The sequence below is a fragment of the Staurois parvus genome, unplaced genomic scaffold (genome assembly GCF_062004578.1).
Source record: "Staurois parvus isolate SC_StPar_1 unplaced genomic scaffold, SC_StPar_1.0 ptg000819l, whole genome shotgun sequence".
In the NCBI taxonomy this organism is placed as follows: domain Eukaryota; kingdom Metazoa; phylum Chordata; class Amphibia; order Anura; family Ranidae; genus Staurois; species Staurois parvus.
In genome coordinates this window covers 664783-681213 of record NW_028318615.1, presented here as the reverse complement: position 1 = coordinate 681213, position 16431 = coordinate 664783, and the positions used below count along the sequence as shown (strand labels likewise).

Below are 16431 nucleotides of genomic sequence, written 5' to 3'. Positions count from 1 at the left end.
TTATGTGACCTTACATTTTACAGATGATATTTTCTCTCATTTTCTTGATTTAGAGTGGAGATCCAATCGATATAGAATTTGAGGTGAAAGCAGAAGAAGAAGAGGCATATGTGAGGGATGATCAGCAGTCTATGGAGGAGGATGGAATAACGGGGACATTTATAGAGGAGGACACTCCTACAGAGATCAGCACAGGTGGGTCATGAACACTAAATCCATTCCTCCACCCATACTGCTCACTGATTGGTCCAGAGTAGGGTGGGGACTGGGTGATAGCAGCCTGGGTGATATCTGTTTTTTTTTACCTTCATGCATTCTTCAGCCTTTAGAGCCACTTTAAGCCACCACTGATTATTGGACAACATCACACTTGTAGCGCTCACCCCGGATGGGCCAGCTGATATTCCCTCAGGCTCTTTTTCAAAGCTCGCCCGGTGGCAGCCAGGCACACAAGATGGAAAGATGGCGCTGGACCCATAGGGTTATCTTCCTGGCATTTTTCTATGAAGGCATTGATGTTGGTGTAAATGATCTGGTTCCTGGGCAGGTGGCTTCTACACCCCCGAGGATCTCCACATCTTCATCCCCCTGGCTTGTAGTGTAAGGCAACGAGAACTGAGATTGAAGCTCCACACCACTGCTAAGAGGTCCAGATACAATTTTAATTCCAGTAAAAGCTGGTTTAGGGGGTCAGAGTGCAGCCGTCATCAGGGCTCGACTAGCAACAATGGGAACAAACCAGAGGTTTGGCGGCCACACAAGATGCTTGTATTTCACAATGCACACAAAATACAATTGTAGGTCCAGTTCACTTTGATGCCAGTCAAGCCCTGATGAAGGCAGCGCTCGGACCCTCGAATCGCGTTGGCTACTTCTTGGATTGTACCCCTAACTGTTAATGAATAAAGTTGTATCTGGACCTCTTAGCAGTGGTGTGGTGCTTCAATTTCAGTTCTTGTTCCATCCCAGTCACTCTTCTGCTCCATGAATAGTCTAGGAATATCCCTTTATAGATGATGTATTATGGGGTGACCTGGGATTTGGTGCAGGGGGGCTGTGGGGTACTCCAGTAGTAGTGTGGTAACATGGGGACACTATGACTTTCTCACAGTTCTCAGAACGGTCCTTCCAGCAGCAACTAATGGACTGAGTGACATGAAGACACTGTAGGAAATGTCCCGCTGTAAGCCAGCTCTAGCATCACACAGTCACTGGGATCCTACACACTGGTCTGTACTCACATATGTCCCTGGGTACATAGATGTCTCCTTCCAATATCAGCCAGACATTCCTCCCATGAACCCTCCAGACTAGATTCTCAATCCGTTCTAGCAAGGTTCAGTACAATAGGCCCCTCAGCTCCAGCATAGCTGGGACCTCGATCAGCACATTTACAACCACAGCTGGACTGCCCAGAATGGAAGCAGCTCTTCAGGCTGGGAACTTCTCCTCCTGGACAAGAACAGGGCTGCCTCAGACCCTAGACTATTTATGCACTCCCTGGCCACCTACTGGGCATCCTCCTCCAGGGATTGGCTGAGACAAAATAAATATGCAGGCTGTGAATCTGCCTTTTCCAGCCCACTATGTTTTATATTACTCCAGAAGGCAGGGGAAGCAGTTGAACCTGAAGCCATTGAAGCCTAGAACAGTCCAAAACATTCAATCACTGATTACAGGGGAGCAAAGAAGGACTAAAGGTGCCTAGGCTATCTAGAAACCTGTCTAGGAGTGTGCTACACTCTATATAATTTATATTACAACTTGACTAATGCACTATACAGTCAGGTCCATAAATATTGGGACATGGACACAATTCTAACATTTTTGGCTCTATACACCACCACAATGGATTTGAAATGAAACTAACAAGATGTGCTTTAACTGCAGACTGTCAGCTTTAATTTGAGGGTATTTACATCCAAATCAGGTGAACAGTGTAGGAATTACAACATTTTGCATATGTGCCTCCCACTTGTTACGGGACCAAAAGTAATGGGACAGAATAATAATCATAAATCAAACTTTCACTTTTGAATACTTGGATGCAAATCCTTTGCAGTCAATGACAGCCTGAAGTGTGGAACACATAGACATCAGCAGACGCTGGGTTTCATCCCTGGTGATGCTCTGCCAGGCCTCTACTGCAACTGTCTTCAGTTCCTGCTTGTTCTTGGGGCATTTTCCCTTCAGTTTTGTCTTCAGCAAGTGAAATGCTCAATCGGATTCAGGTCAGGTGATTGACTTGGCCATTGCAGAACATTCCACTTCTTTGGTGTCTTTTGCAGTCTGCTTTGGGTCATTGTCCATCTGCACTGTGAAGCGTCCAATGAGTTGTGAAGCATTTGGCTGAATATGAGCCGATAATATTCCCGAAACACTTCACAATTCATCCGGCTGCTTCTGTCAGCCGTCACATCATCAATAAATACAAGAGAAGCAGTTCCATTGGCAGCCATACATGCCCACGCCATGACACTACCACCACCATGATCACTGATGAGGTGGTATGCTGAGGACCATGAGCAGTTCCTTCTCCATACTCTTCTCTTCCCATCACTCTGGTACAAGTTGATGTCGGTCTCATCTGTCCATAGGATGTTGTTCCAGAACTGTGAAGGCTTTTTTACATGTCGTTTGGCAAACTCTAATCTGGCCTTCCTGTGTTTGAGGCTCACCAATGGTTTCCATCTTGTGGTGAACCCTCTGTATTCACTCTGGTGAAGTCTTCTCTTGATTGTTGACTTTGACACACATACACCTACCTCCTGGAGGGTGTTCTTGATCTGGCCAACTGTTGTGAAGGGTGTTTTCTTCACCAGGGAAAGAATTCTTCGCTCATCCACCACAGTTGTTTTCCGTGGTCTTCCGGGTCTTTTGGTGTTGCTGAGCTCACCGGTGCGTTCCTTCTTTTTAAGAATGTTCCAAACAGTTGTTTTGGCCACGCCTAATGTTTTTGCTATCTCTCTGATGGGTTTCAAATATTTAAAAAATCTTGCGAGCCAGAAGGCAGACAAAAATTTCTAATGTTGGATCGCAAACCTCTTAGCACATAACTACCAATGTGGTCAAACGAAAAATGAAAATATATTTAGTGTTGCGCTCTCAAACCTTCAATCCATATATAATTACTTAAATCATATTAACAAAAAATTCCTTTATCCAAAAAATTTTTTTGCAATTATTAGGAATGATGTGTATAAATAAACATAAATTATAATATTCTTATACTCTGAATCTTCTAAATCAACTCAGATAAACCATGTGCATAGAACAGTGATAAACAAACAAATATAAAAAATATAAATAAAATGTAGAAAATATATATAATATATATACTATATATATATAAAATAAATTAAATGTCCCAAAAAGTGACTTTGTGCTGGAAAATCTTCAATAATATTAAATCGGTGACTGCTTGTGAATCCTCCCTCAAGTGAAGATATGCGCTCACCTCATAGGAAGCCTGCAATTAGGCTATATAAGCTTGCGGTTCACCTCCTTTGGAACCTGCTTGTTAAGAACTCCTATTGCAAGATATCCTTGGTATACGACATATGCTGTGGAATGAATCTCTTCTCCAGAGGGTGCTATACCTCTATATTATCATCTCCATGCGGTTCTCCACATACAAAAAAGATCTCGACATGGTGCTTTATCGTTTTAAAAGCTTGACTTTTATTTGCTTTAAGGTATGGCACTCACATGTGTGCGGATAGTGGTAGTACAAATACGATCTCCGACTGCCGCTGACTGCTAGAGCTGTGTACTCGTGGTCCGGCAATCGAACTGACTCCCTCCGAGTGACGTTAACAGTCCCACCCCTACGCGTTACGCCACTGGTCACGTGGCTTCATCAGGGGGATTTGATTGGTCCGTCACTCGTATATTGCCGGCTTATAAAGCACGGCTCCGCCATTTTCTTGGCTATCTAATGGGGGCAGCCATTTTCCTGGAGATAAGTAGGACGCTATCATCCATAGTTACATATGATTTCAGTAACACTGTAATCATCCCGGAGGGGTACATAGCATCACAACCTCGCAGTCAGCACAGATATATCTAATCTTATCCAACAAAATGAGTACATCCCTATATGAAATATGCAAATATAAGCAAAATACAAAACATATGAAATTACATTACAATTTACAAAAATGCAATAATTTAATCCATGGTACAAGACAATTAATTATTAAAATAAAATGAAAAATATAAAAAATATAAAAAATGTAATAAATAAAAAATATATATATATAAAAAATGAAAAATAAGAATAAAAATAATGATTGAAAAATATTCACTAACTTATATATTAATTTAATATATAAGTTAGTGAATATTTTTCAATCATTATTTTTATTCTTATTTTTCATTTTTTATATATATATATTTTTTATTTATTACATTTTTTATATTTTTTATATTTTTCATTTTATTTTAATAATTAATTGTCTTGTACCATGGATTAAATTATTGCATTTTTGTAAATTGTAATGTAATTTCATATGTTTTGTATTTTGCTTATATTTGCATATTTCATATAGGGATGTACTCATTTTGTTGGATAAGATTAGATATATCTGTGCTGACTGCGAGGTTGTGATGCTATGTACCCCTCCGGGATGATTACAGTGTTACTGAAATCATATGTAACTATGGATGATAGCGTCCTACTTATCTCCAGGAAAATGGCTGCCCCCATTAGATAGCCAAGAAAATGGCGGAGCCGTGCTTTATAAGCCGGCAATATACGAGTGACGGACCAATCAAATCCCCCTGATGAAGCCACGTGACCAGTGGCGTAACGCGTAGGGGTGGGACTGTTAACGTCACTCGGAGGGAGTCAGTTCGATTGCCGGACCACGAGTACACAGCTCTAGCAGTCAGCGGCAGTCGGAGATCGTATTTGTACTACCACTATCCGCACACATGTGAGTGCCATACCTTAAAGCAAATAAAAGTCAAGCTTTTAAAACGATAAAGCACCATGTCGAGATCTTTTTTGTATGTGGAGAACCGCATGGAGATGATAATATAGAGGTATAGCACCCTCTGGAGAAGAGATTCATTCCACAGCATATGTCGTATACCAAGGATATCTTGCAATAGGAGTTCTTAACAAGCAGGTTCCAAAGGAGGTGAACCGCAAGCTTATATAGCCTAATTGCAGGCTTCCTATGAGGTGAGCGCATATCTTCACTTGAGGGAGGATTCACAAGCAGTCACCGATTTAATATTATTGAAGATTTTCCAGCACAAAGTCACTTTTTGGGACATTTAATTTATTTTATATATATATAGTATATATATTATATATATTTTCTACATTTTATTTATATTTTTTATATTTGTTTGTTTATCACTGTTCTATGCACATGGTTTATCTGAGTTGATTTAGAAGATTCAGAGTATAAGAATATTATAATTTATGTTTATTTATACACATCATTCCTAATAATTGCAAAAAAATTTTTTGGATAAAGGAATTTTTTGTTAATATGATTTAAGTAATTATATATGGATTGAAGGTTTGAGAGCGCAACACTAAATATATTCTCTGATGGGTTTGTTTTGTTTTTTCAGCCTAATGATGGCTTCACTGATAGTGACAGCTCTTTGGATCTCATCTTGAGAGTTGACAGCAACAGATTCCAAATGCAAATAGGACACTTGAAATGAACTCTGGACCTTTTATCTGCTCATTGTAATTGGGATAATTAGGGAATAACACACACCTGGCCATGGAACAGCTGAGAAGCCAATTGTCCCATTATTTTTGGTCCCTTAACAAGTCGGAGGCACATATGCAAACTGTTGTAATTCCTACACCGTTCACCTGATTTGGATGTAAATACCCTCAAATTAAAGCTGACAGTCTGCAGTTAAAGCACATCTTGTTCGTTTCATTTCAAATCCATTGTGGTGGTGTATAGAGCCAAAAATTTTAGAATTGTGTCGATGTCCCAATATTTATGGACCTGACTGTATACTGTATGTTGTACAATACATCCTCCTGACCCCTGCACTATATACTCTATGTTGTACATTACATACTCCTGACCCCTGCACTATATACTGTATGTTGTACATTACATACTCCTGACCCCTGCACTATATACTCCATGTTGTACATTACATACTCCTGACCTCTGCTCTATATACTCTATGTTGTACATTACATACTCCTGACCCCTGCACTATATACTCTATGTTGTACATTCCATAGTCCTGACCCCTGCACTATATACTCTATGTTGTACATTACATACTCCTGACCTCTGCACTATATACTCTATGTTGTACATTACATACTCCTGACCTCTGCACTATATACTCCATGTTGTACATTACATACTCCTGACCCCTGCACTATATACTCTATGTTGTACATTACATACTCCTGACCCCTGCACTATATACTCTATGTTGTACATTACATACTCCTGACCCCTGCACTATATACTCTATGTTGTACATTACATACTCCTGACCCCTGCACTATATACTCTGTGTTGTACATTACATACTCCTGACCCCTGCACTATATACTCTATGTTGTACATTACATACTCCTGACCCCTGCACTATATTCTCTATGTTGTACATTACATACTCCTGACCCCTGCACTATATACTCTATGTTGTACATTACATACTCCTGACCCCTGCACTATATACTCTGTGTTGTACATTACATACTCCTGACTTCTGCTCCCCCCCTCCCCCCACTGCTATATATACACATAATATGGATTCTCTTTTGTTACCCCCATTTTCTTCCAGCTGGACATTTTATATCGGATGATGTGATTGGAGCACAGACTTTTACATGGTGATAATAATGTGATAACATCCTCCAACTTTGGGCCCTTAGAAAGTGATAATGAGGGAGGAGTCAATACCCCAATGATGGTGGTCTTCAGGATCAGTCCAGTCTTCATCTTGGTTGTTCTCCCCCCATGCTCACTCTCTGACCTCTGGTGGGGCTCAGCCAGTCCTGGTTTGGGGGAACCAATCAGCTCCTGTCTAGTAATCCTCTTTGTCTTTGTATTTTAGTCCATGGCTGGGAGATGAGGAAAACCTCCGAGGATTGTCTCACTTTGTCTCCAGACTGGAAAGTAGAAGATGAGGACATCACACAGTATAGTCCAGGAGAAAACCCGGCTCCCTCCAATGTCCATCCGGCACCACCCAGTGTAGATAGACCATCGGATTCTTCGTATCCTGAGGAACCTCAGACTGTGCGGGACCGGGCCGGCCTTCCAACAGGGAAGAGCTTCTCCTGTACTGAGTGCGGGAAGGGTTTCCGGCGTAAATCAGAGCTTAATGTGCATAAAAGATCTCACACGGGGGAGAAGCCATATTCCTGTCCTGAGTGCGGGAAATGTTTTTCACATAACTCCAGTCTTTACCTTCATAAAAGATGCCATACAGGAGAGAAGCCATATTCCTGTCCTGAGTGCGGGAAATGTTTTTCACAGAAGTCCTATCTTTACCTGCATAAAAGATCTCACACAGGGGAGAAGCCTTATTCCTGTCTTGAGTGTGGGAAATGTTTTTCAGTCAAGTCCGTTCTTTACAAACATCAGAGATCTCACACAGGGGAGAAGCCGTATTCCTGTCCTGAGTGCCGGAAATGTTTTTCAGTAAAGTCCAGTCTTTACACACATCAGAGATTGCACATGGGGGAGAAACCTTATTCCTGTACTGACTGCGGGAAATGTTTTAGTTCTAAAAACAATCTTAATAGGCATAAAAGATCTCACACGGGGGAGAAGCCGTATTCCTGTCCTGAGTGTGGGAAATGTTTTTCAGACAAGTCCAATCTTTACACACATCAGAGATTTCACACAGGGGAGAAGCCGTATTCCTGTCCTGAGTGCGGGAAATGTTTTTCAGACAAGTCCCATCTTTACACACATCAGAGATCTCACACAGGGGAGAAGCCGTATTCCTGTCCTGAGTGTGGGAAATGTTTTTCAGAAAAGTCTAGTCTTCACAAACATCAGAGATCTCACACGGGGGAGAAGCCGTATTCCTGTCCTGAGTGCGGGAAATGTTTTTCAGTGAGGTCCTATCTTTCCAGGCATCAGAGATCTCACACGGGGGAGAAGCCATATTCCTGTCCTGAATGCGGAAAATGTTTTTCAAACAACTCTAATCTTTACACACATCAGAGGTTTCACACAGGAGAGAAGCCGTATTCCTGTCCTGAGTGTGGGAAATGTTTTGCACATATGTACATTCTTCACAAACATCAGAGATCTCACACAGGGGAGAAGCCGTATGCCTGTTCTAAGTGCGGAAAATGTTTTTTAGAGAAGTCCGATCTTTCCAGACATGAGAGATCTCACACGGGGGAGAAACCGTTTTCCTGTCCTGAGTGCGGGAAATGTTTTTCACATAAGTGCAGTCTTTCCAGACATCAGAGATCGCACAAGGGGGAGAAGCCGTTTTCCTGTCCTGAGTGCGGGAAATGTTTTTTGCAGAAGTCCGATCTTTGCAGACATCAGAGAACTCACACAGGGGAGAAACCACTTTCCTGTCCTGAGTGAGGGAAATGTTCCTCATTGAAGTCCTGTCTTCCTGTACATCAGGGGTCCCACACAACCCTGGAGGTGTATTAGTGCCTTGAGTGCGGGAAATGTCTTCTAGATGAATGTTGCTGGACATCCCAGCTCTCATGTGGGGAAGAAGCACACCCTGATATACACCTCAGATATACTCCATGGCTGATCTTCATCATGGAAGAAACAGTTCGAAAGGAGATCAGAGGTCCCCAAAGACATAGATGAAGTGTGGGACCGGGTTGGCCATTGATGGCAGGAGAAGAATAAAAATGGAGTTCTACCTGAAAGGATCTAGAGAACCTCCATTGTGTTGATGTACGCCTTTTTAAGTATTAAGTTAGGTTTTTGCAGATATATTAGAAGTTTAATGGAACTGTTTTAGTTTGGTGAAGGATGTATCAACAAAAGATAACATGACCCTGACATTTTCTTTGCCCGGCTATTTCTCAGAAAGCTAGCAAAAACAGTTTATACCAAGAAATGTATATGTCATGTTTCATGTAGTCAGCTCATGATGGAAACTTACAATTACAGTTTTAGAACTCGCTCCCCCCCCTTATTATTTCTGTATCCTATATAATCTTAGTAATGTCTAATACACTTTGAACATCTCTGAACATAAGCTGCTGTGATTTCCATGTTCAAGGGGTGTTCCCAGAATTCTGCTGATAAACCAGGAATCTCTCCACAGACCGGGGGTCTCTGAGGGGATAAGGAATATCATCCTTTCAGCTGGGGGCTCGGCCCGGGATGACCACCCACCTCACTTGGTAAGTAAACCTTTTGTCTTTTTATGACTAAAAGCTCTTTCTTGCCCTGTGTTGAGGGAAGGTCTTGAATCATTCTGTATTGTCTATATAGACCCGTGATAACCTGTAGCTACTTTTGGTAAGCAGACATAACTTTTTGGTAGAGTTACAAAATAGTGCACTATATATATATATATATAAAAGAGTGTTTTTGGTAAAACACAGATTGTTCTTTGGTAGAACACACTGTCCTTTGGTAGTGTTAGGGATCCAGGTATGACCAGAGATGTGTGGACTGACGCAGGGAAACGCAGGCTTCAAATATGGTATAAAACAATATAATGTATTAAGATTATACAGTACACAGTGCAAAAACCTTCAATAAATAACAATATGTGCGGGAACACAAACGCAGTCAGGCAGGGTCGGTAACTATCGGGCAGACAAGGTACCTAGGAGCAGGCAGGAGAGTGGTCAGGAATAGCCGGGGTCGGTGCAGGCAGAGTTCTAGCAGAGTCACGATCAGGCAGGAAGCAGACAGGATGCAGGTACAGGGGCTCATGGGAACAAACACCAAGGCACTGACTGCAGGCCTGGCCATTGCTTAAATACACCTCCTGCAATCAGTCTCAGGTGATGGCTTGATTGCAGGAGTGAGATTCTGGCTGCTGAGAGCACCCGCTGGCCAGCACTGGTACTGCAGCCCACAAGGCAGGTGAGCCCCAGCACCACCTGTGCTGAGCCCATTCCTGACAGGTAGAACAGTGAAGAGATAACTTTTGGGAAGTTATCAAAAGGTTAATAAGTCTGTGGAGCAGATTCTTGTTTATCTTTTGCTTTTTCTTTCTGTTGCATAGAAGTATAAGATAATTTGTTGTGTGGAACAAAATAAGATTATAAAAAGGTAAGATAGATAATCTTATCCACTGTCTAAATATGGGTCAGGGAGGTAGTTACCCACCAGGTCCCCCAGAAAAGGGAGAAAATTGTAAGGATTATGTTGCTAGATTTTGTGGAACGGATTATTTAATAAATCCCTGGGTGGATTGTATGGCAGGTTGGACAGAAGCCATGGGGAGTACAGACCCATTCCAGAGAGAGAGGGAGAGATCTTATGGGAATTTTAGGGATTTCTCTGAGAGTAACATCAGAAGGAGGTATTGTTGCCAGATCCTCCAAAGTACCCATTATACCCGCCTATTTCAATGATGAGAGTCATCCCTCACATTACACCCCCTCCTGATACACATCCAGTTTGGGCCACAAATTCTATGGATGTAGGATTGATTTCATGTACACCGTACACAGTCACACTCAAGGAAGGGGCATTGCCCTACAAACAGAGGCAATACAAATTGTCGCCAGAGAAGGAGGAAGGAATTGCTCCTCTAGTGGAAAGATTTTTAGAGACAGGTATTTTAGAAGAAACTGTTTCTCCTTACAACACACCTATCAATCCTGTTAAGAAGCCGGATGGCTCTTACAGGTTTGTACAAGATCTGAGGGCCATAAATAATTTGGTGGTTCCAATAGCCCCAATAGTGCCTGATGTGCCATCACTCCTCACCTCCATTCCGTCCGATGCAGAATATTTTACAGTGATTGATTTAACAAATGCATTTTTTTCGGTTCCTGTGGACCACCAGACGAGGGCGCTATTTTTATTTATATTCCAAAATCGTCAGATGACCTGGTGTAGAATGCCCCAGGGCTATGTAGATTTGCCTGCAGTCTACTCACTTGCCCTCCAGACCACACTGAGGTCCTGGACCCCTCCCATTGGTTCAGTCCTCATTATATATGTGGATGACCTATTGATTTGTAGTTCAAGTCAGGCGGCCAGTCAGGAGGATAGTTGGTCTCTGTTAGAATGGTTGTCAGGGAATGGTCACAAAGCATCTAAAAAGAAATTGCAATGGTGCCAAAAACAGGTTGAGTACCTTGGTTTTACTCTAAGTCATGGTGAGAGGAATGTCAGTCACAAAAGAGCTGCGGCTCTCGTGGGTCTGCCCCACCCACAAACAAAAAAGGACATGCTAACTTTTCTTGGTATGATTGGTTACTGCCGCCAATGGATACCTGATTGTTCATTCTATGATCACACTCTGAGGTCTGCCACACTTTCAGAATCACCTGACATTCTCACATGGTCAAATGAAATGGTTGATGCCTTTGTGTACCTGAAGAATGCTATGGTAACGGCCCCTGGTCTTGGACTACCTGATTATAAGAAAATGTTTCATCTGTATGCGGGGGAAAATTGTACAACCATGGCGGGGGTCCCGGCTCAGGAACATGGAGGCAAGCTCCGCCCTGTAGCTTTTTTCCAAAGTAGTGCCAACTCAAGTTCAGGGCATGCCTGCTTGTCTGAGAGCTGTTGCATCCTGCGCTATGGTGGTGGAAATGGTTATTTCTTTCACATTGGGACATGAAACTACCCTACACACCACACATCAAGTGTCCTTACTACTGAAAAACATACACACTCAACACCTGTCAGCACAAAGGTTGAGCGGATATGAAGTGATTCTTCTATCTGATCCCAACTTGATTATTAAATATTCTTCAGCAAATTCAGGTCCTGCTCCAATTTTGAATGCCCTATTGGGGCTAAGGGGGGAACAGGATGAAGTGGCACCAGAACACAATTGTATAACCCACATACAGCAAGACACTTCCCCTAGGCCCGACATGTCAGCTGTGGCTCTTGATGGGGCCCCAGATGTGTTTGTAGATGGCTCATGTTCTAGGCCAACTGATAATACTTACCATGCAGGATATGCCATTGTGCAACTTCCTGACAAAATACTCGAGGCAAAGCCAATCCCATATCAGTCAGCCCAAGCAGCCGAACTGATTGCCCTTACAAGAGCATGTCAATTATTTGCAGGACAGGATGTCAACACTTACACAGACTCCAAGTACGCCCATGGTGCTGTGCATGATTTTGGGGTCATTTGGGAGAGAAGAGGATTCATTGCTGCTGATGGCAAAACCATATCTCACTCTTCCCTGATATCTGATCTACTCAAAGCCATACAGTTACCAAAAACATTAGCCATTCTTCATTGCAGGGCACATACAAATCGCAGAGATCATATTGCCAAAGGAAATGCATTAGCAGATAAGGTAGCAAAGGAAGCCGCATTACAACAGGTGGCCAGTGAACAGATGTCTATGCCCACTTCAGGTGTCACAACTACCCCACATGACCAGATGTATGCAGATTTACAAACATTTGTTACAAAAATCGATCTAGCAGACTGGAATGGTTCTGGAGCTCAACTAGATCCAGCTTCTGGTCTAGTGTGCTTAGAGGGGAAACCATGCATTCCCATGTCAAGTGCCCCATTGTTCACTGCACAGTACCACGGTCTAGGACAGCAATGGGCAAACTACGGCCCGGCGGACCTTTTAATCCGGCCCGCGGAGCTAGGCTCCCGCAAGGCCAGTGGTCGGCAAGCCGCGGCTCTTTACAAACTTAAATGCGGCTCTCCTGTGTGCCGGGCGCCCGCTCCCCTCCCTCCTCTCGGGCGGGCGGGCGGGCGGGCGGCCTCCTCTCCTTCTCTCCCCTCCCCTCCTCTCGGATGGCCGCCCCCCCTCTCGGATGGCCGCCTCCTCCCTCCTCTCGGGCGTCAGGACTCTGCAGCTGTCAGGATGTAGGCGGGGCAGCCAGGATGTAGGCGGGGCAGCGTGACGAACTCTTCTCCTCTCACAGTCCTCCCTGAAGACCAGAACGGCGCGGGAATACGAGAGGAACGCGCGGAGCAAAGGTAAGTGAATTGACACAGGGGGGACTTACTATATGGGGAATGAATTACTATATGGGGGACTTACTATATGGGGAATGAATTACTATATGGGGGACTTACTATATGGGGAATGAATTACTATATGGAGGACTTACTATATGGGGAATGAATTACTATATGGGGGACTTACTATATGGGGGATGAATTACTATATGGGGGACTTACTATATGGGGGATGAATTACTATATGGGGGACTTACTATATGGGGGATGAATTACTATATGGGGGACTTACTATATGGGGGATGAATTACTATATGGGGGACTTACTATATGGGGAATGAATTACTATATGGGGGACTTACTATATGGGGGATGAATTACTATATGGGGGACTTACTATATGGGGGATGAATTACTATATGGGGGACTTACTATATGGGGAATGAATTACTATATGGGGGATGAATTACTATATGGGGGACTTACTATATGGGGGATGAATTACTATATGGGGGACTTACTATATGGGGGATGAATTACTATATGGGGGACTTACTATATGGGGGATGAATTACTATATGGGGGACTTACTATATGGGGAATGAATTACTATATGGAGGACTTACTATATGGGGAATGAATTACTATATGGGGGACTTACTATATGGGGAATGAATTACTATATGGGGGACTTACTATATGGGGGTTGAATTACTATATGGGGGACTTACTATATGGGGAATGAATTACTATATGGGGGACTTACTATATGGGGGATGAATTACTATATGGAGGACTTACTATATGGGGAATGAATTACTATATGGGGGACTTACTATATGGGGGATGAATTACTATATGGAGGACTTACTATATGGGGAATGAATTACTATATGGAGGACTTACTATATGGGGAATGAATTACTATATGGGGGATGAATTACTATATGGGGGACTTACTATATGGGGGATGAATTACTATATGGGGGACTTACTATATGGGGGATGAATTACTATATGGAGGACTTACTATATGGGGAATGAATTACTATATGGAGGACTTACTATATGGGGGATGAATTACTATATGGGGGATGAATTACTATATGGGGGACTTACTATATGGGGGATGAATTACTATATGGAGGACTTACTATATGGGGAATGAATTACTATATGGAGGACTTACTATATGGGGGATGAATTACTATATGGGGGATGAATTACTATATGGGGGACTTACTATATGGGGGATGAATTACTATATGGAGGACTTACTATATGGGGAATGAATTACTATATGGGGGACTTACTATATGGGGGATGAATTACTATATGGAGGACTTACTATATGGGGAATGAATTACTATATGGAGGACTTACTATATGGGGGATGAATTACTATATGGGGGACTTACTATATGGGGGATGAATTACTATATGGAGGACTTACTATATGGGGAATGAATTACTATATGGAGGACTTACTATATGGGGGATGAATTACTATATGGGGAATGAATTACTATATGGGGGACTTACTATATGGGGGATGAATTACTATATGGAGGACTTACTATATGGGGAATGAATTACTATATGGGGGACTTACTATATGGGGGATGAATTACTATATGGAGGACTTACTATATGGGGAATGAATTACTATATGGAGGACTTACTATATGGGGGATGAATTACTATATGGGGGACTTACTATATGGGGAATGAATTACTATAGGGGGGACTTACTATATGGGGAATGAATTACTATATGGAGGACTTACTATATGGGGAATGAATTACTATATGGGGGACTTACTATATGGGGAATGAATTACTATATGGGGGACTTACTATATGGGGGACTTACTATATGGGGAATGAATTACTATATGGGGGGATGAATTACTATATGGGGGATGAATTACTATATGGGGGATGAATTAATATGGGGGATGAATTACTATGTGGGGGATGAATTACTATGGGGGATGAATTACTATATGGGGATGAATTACTATATGGGGGATGAATTGCTATATGGGGGATGAATTGCTATATGGGGGATGAATTACTATGGGGGATGAATTACTATATGGGGGACGAATTACTATATGGGGGACTAATTACTATATGGGGGATGAATTACTATGGGGGATGAATTACTATATGGGGGATTAATTACTATGCTTACTATGGGGGAATATTACTATACTTACTATGGATGACACATACACATCATTCATCTACTCTTGGTCCGGCCCCCGGGTCCAATATATGAACCCATTGCGGCCCTCAAGTCAAAAAGTTTGCCCACCCCTGGTCTAGGACATAGAGGATGGAAAACAACATGTGAAACATTATTGCAGGATTTTTACATTACAGGTTTATCTAGGTTGGTGAAAGAATATGTTTCCAGGTGCATTACATGTATAAGGAACAATCCACAGAACCCAAAGAAATCACAACACCAGCATCTAGTGTACCCAACTACACCTTTCACCCATTTACAAATAGATTTTACCCACATGCCAAAAACAGGACAGAGGCAAGAGTTTTTGTTGGTAATGGTGGATATGTTCAGCAGATGGGTGGAAGCATTTGTCACTAATAAAGAAGACGCACAGACTGTAGTCAGAATTCTTACACAGGAGATAATACCCAGATGGGGATGTCCGCTGCAGATAAATTCTGATAACGGACCAGCTTTTGTGGCCAAGGTATGCCAAGACCTGGTAAAAGTACTTAGATTGGAAGTTTCATATTCCCTATCATCCTCAAAGTTGGGGTATAGTAGAAAGGATGAACAGGACGATTAAGGATAAGTTGAGGAAGGCCACTGCAGGAACCTATACCCACTGGAAGAAGATGTTACCTGCAATTCTAGCAGAGGTAAGAATGACACCTAATAAGACTACAGGGTTATCTCCTTTTGAAATATTAATGGGAAGACCGTTCCCCACTCCTTGGGCTAGACAGCCACTTATGTTAGAAAGAGGGGACCTTGACCTGGTACAACAAGAATATGTGAGAAAACGGATTCAGACTTTAGATCAGATTGAAAGAAATGTTGCTTGCACTTTTTCTTTATCTTTTCAGGAACCAACACACCCTTTCCAAGTGGGAGATGTCGTAGTGGTCCGCCAACTCGCTAAAGACAAGAAGCAAGACTGCCCCTTTGGACCGCCTACTACGGTGATAGCGGTTACCAGAACAGCTGTTCTGGGGAGAATTCCCAGTCCTGGATCCATGCTAGTCGAGTGAAGAAGGTGAACCAAACACCTGAGAAACATGAGATGGAAAAAGGAGGTGAAGTATGAGAGAAAAATCCTCGAAGAGTGGGTGAAG

At 42.4% G+C, this 16431-nt stretch overlaps 1 protein-coding gene across 1 annotated transcript in view; it reads right to left on the bottom strand.

Moving 5' to 3' along the window:
• LOC149443977 (uncharacterized) overlaps positions 1–16431 on the bottom strand; it is an 85146-nt gene that overhangs the window by 15074 nt on the left and 53641 nt on the right. The gene's annotated exons all lie outside the window — the stretch shown is intronic.